The following is a 3,249-nucleotide window of genomic DNA, read 5'->3' as shown; positions in this document are numbered from 1 at the left end:
GCGATGCAGACAAACAGACACTTGTCAATGTACACACACAACACACGCACGCACCTACACACACACACACAGCCCAATACACGCGACAATACAAACACACACACAAGAATACAAGCACCAATACAATCACACACACGCACACCAATACACACACCAATACAAACACAAACACACACATACACACCAAATACAAACACCAATACAAACATACACACACACACACACACACACACACACACACACACACACACACACACACACACACACACACACACACACACACGAACACACACACACACACACACACACACACACACACACCAATACAAACACACACACCCATACACACACATGTCCTTTAGGTTTAAAGCGACTCACCCCAGCAGTAGCTCAGGAGAGCGGTACCACCTAGTGGCTACATACTCAGTGTAGTTGGCATCACTTCCCTCTGACAGGTTGCGGGCAAAGCCTTCAGGAAACCAAACCAGAGAGAGACAGAGGAAGTCATGAACAGATACTGACTCAAAGCCTACAGGAAACCAGAGAGAGACAGAGGAAGTCATGAACAGATACTGACTCAAAGCCTACAGAAAACCAGAGAGAGACAGAGGAAGTCATGAACAGATACTGACTCAAAGCCTTCAGGAAACCAAACCAGAGAGAGACAGAGGAAGTCATGAACAGATACTGACTCAAAGCCTACAGGAAACCAGAGAGAGACAAAGGAAGTCATGGACAGATACTGACTCGCCTACAGGAAACCAGAGAGAGACAGAGGAAGTCATGAACAGATACTGACTCAAAGCCTACAGGAAACCAGAGAGAGACAGAGGAAGTCATGAACAGATACTGACTCAAAGCCTACAGAAAACCAGAGAGAGACAGAGGAAGTCATGAACAGATACTGACTCAAAGCCTACAGAAAACCAGAGAGAGACAGAGGAAGTCATGAACAGATACTGACTCAAAGCCTTCAGGAAACCAGGCCAGAGAGACAGAGGAAGTCATGAACAGATACTGACTCAAAGCCTACAGGAAACCAGAGAGAGACAGAGGAAGTCATGAACAGATACTGACTCAAAGCCTACAGGAAACCAGAGAGAGACAGAGGAAGTCATGAACAGATATTGACTCAAAGCCTACAGGAAACCAGAGAGAGACAGAGGAAGTCATGGACAGATACTGACTCAAAGCCTTCAGGAAACCAGAGAGAGACAGAGGAAGTCATGGACAGATACTGACTCAAAGCCTACAGGAAACCAGAGAGAGACAGAGGAAGTCATGAACAGATACTGACTCAAAGCCTACAGGAAACCAGACCAGAGAGAGACAGAGGAAGTCATGATCAGATACTGACTCGCCTACAGGAAACCAGGCCAGAGAGAGACAGAGGAAGTCATGATCAGATACTGACTCAAAGCCTACAGGAAACCAGAGAGAGACAGAGGAAGTCATGAACAGATACTGACTCAAAGCCTACAGGAAACCAGAGAGAGACAGAGGAAGTCATGGACAGATACTGACTCAAAGCCTTCAGGAAACCAGAGAGAGACAGAGGAAGTCATGGACAGATACTGACTCAAAGCCTACAGGAAACCAGAGAGAGACAGAGGAAGTCATGAACAGATACTGACTCAAAGCCTACAGGAAACCAGAGAGAGACAGAGGAAGTCATGATCAGATACTGACTCAAAGCCTACAGGAAACCAGAGAGAGACAGAGGAAGTCATGAACAGATACTGACTCAAAGCCTACAGGAAACCAGAGAGAGACAGAAGAAGTCATGAACAGATACTGACTCAAAGCCTACAGGAAACCAGAAACAGACAGAGGAAGTCATGGACAGATACTGACCATTACTTACCAGGGAGACTGAGATCGTCATACGTCAAATGTATTGAGTTAATGACTCTTTTAGAAGTGACATATTTCTACTTACCAAAATCACAGAGTTTGAGAACATCCTCAGAGCTGATGAGGAGGTTTTCAGGCTTGATGTCTGAGGAGAAACAGAGGAGACCAGTTTTCACACGCGGCAGCAGTCTGGTACTTGGCAAAACCAAAAGTCAGACCAAACCATCTCTGCTGGGCGGCCCTGCCTCTGACTCAACGCGTCATCGAAGCATAACGAAAGGGAAAGGTGACATCGTTTTAGTAGAGGTAAGAGTTCCTCACCTCTGTGTACGATCTCATTCTTATGGCACCAGTGGATTGCTTTGATCAGCTGGTAGATGTAGTTCCTGGCTTTGTCAGGTGGTGCTCCGTTAGGCAGTTCCTCCAGCAACTCCAGCATGTTCTGGAACACAGAATCCACAGTACTACTGTCAATCACAGCTACAACTACACTACCCATAATGCTCTGTATAACATTAGCAAAACCCCTTAGCAAAACAAGTTAGATACTATGGCAATATTCTAAAAGTGTAAAGTGAACCTGCTGACGTAAACAGTAGCTAAGTCTATTACATGATTATGTATCATCCAACCATCAGTGGATCCCAGCAATCCCTAGGAAGTAGTGGACATTTCTCGACTATTGTGGTTCATTGAACGTCCTCATTAAAAAGGTCCATCCTCTAGGTATCCACTGACCCTCTCCACATATTCAAAGACCAGGTAGAGTTTCCCTCTCCTCCTGAAAGCCTCTTTGAGTTCCACGATGTTCTCCTGTTTCAGCGTCCGCAGCATCTTCCAGCTCCCTCAGCGTGGTCTCTTTAACCTCCTCATTCTCCTCGCTGTCTTTAAACTTCTTTATGGCCACCAGCTCATTGGTCTCCTGGAACACACAGCATGTCAGAGTGTCACGCTGAGGGATCCTGTCAGTGGGGGCTGCTGAGGGGAGGACGGCTCATAATAATGGCTGGAACGAAGCGAATGGAATTCCACCTATTACGCTCCAGCCATTACCACGAGCCCCTCCTCCCCAATGAAATGAAAGGCAATGAAAGGCATCAAACACATCCATGTTATTTGTCACATACGCTGAATACAACAGGTGGAGACCTGACAGTGAAACGCTGAATACAACAGGTGGAGACCTGACAGTGAAACGCTGAATACAACAGGTGGAGACCTGACAGTGAAACGCTGAATACAACCCCTTAACCAACAGGTGGAGACCTGACAGTGAAACGCTGACTTACAAGTCCTTAACCAACAGGTGGAGACCTGACAGTGAATCGCTGACTACAAGCCCTTAACCAACAGGTGGAGACCTGACAGTGAATCGCTGACTACAAGCCCTTAACC

General features: G+C 46.4%; 1 pseudogene; it reads right to left on the bottom strand.

Annotated features, from left to right (window-relative positions):
- LOC135530509 (cyclin-dependent kinase-like 5) overlaps positions 1-2,776 on the bottom strand; it is a 21,897-nt pseudogene extending 19,121 nt beyond the window's left edge.
- Positions 2,777-3,249: the final 473 nt, after the last annotated feature.

The sequence above is a fragment of the Oncorhynchus masou genome, unplaced genomic scaffold, assembly GCF_036934945.1.
Source record: "Oncorhynchus masou masou isolate Uvic2021 unplaced genomic scaffold, UVic_Omas_1.1 unplaced_scaffold_1358, whole genome shotgun sequence".
NCBI lineage: Eukaryota > Metazoa > Chordata > Actinopteri > Salmoniformes > Salmonidae > Oncorhynchus > Oncorhynchus masou.
This window is presented reverse-complemented; position numbering and strand designations above follow the sequence as displayed.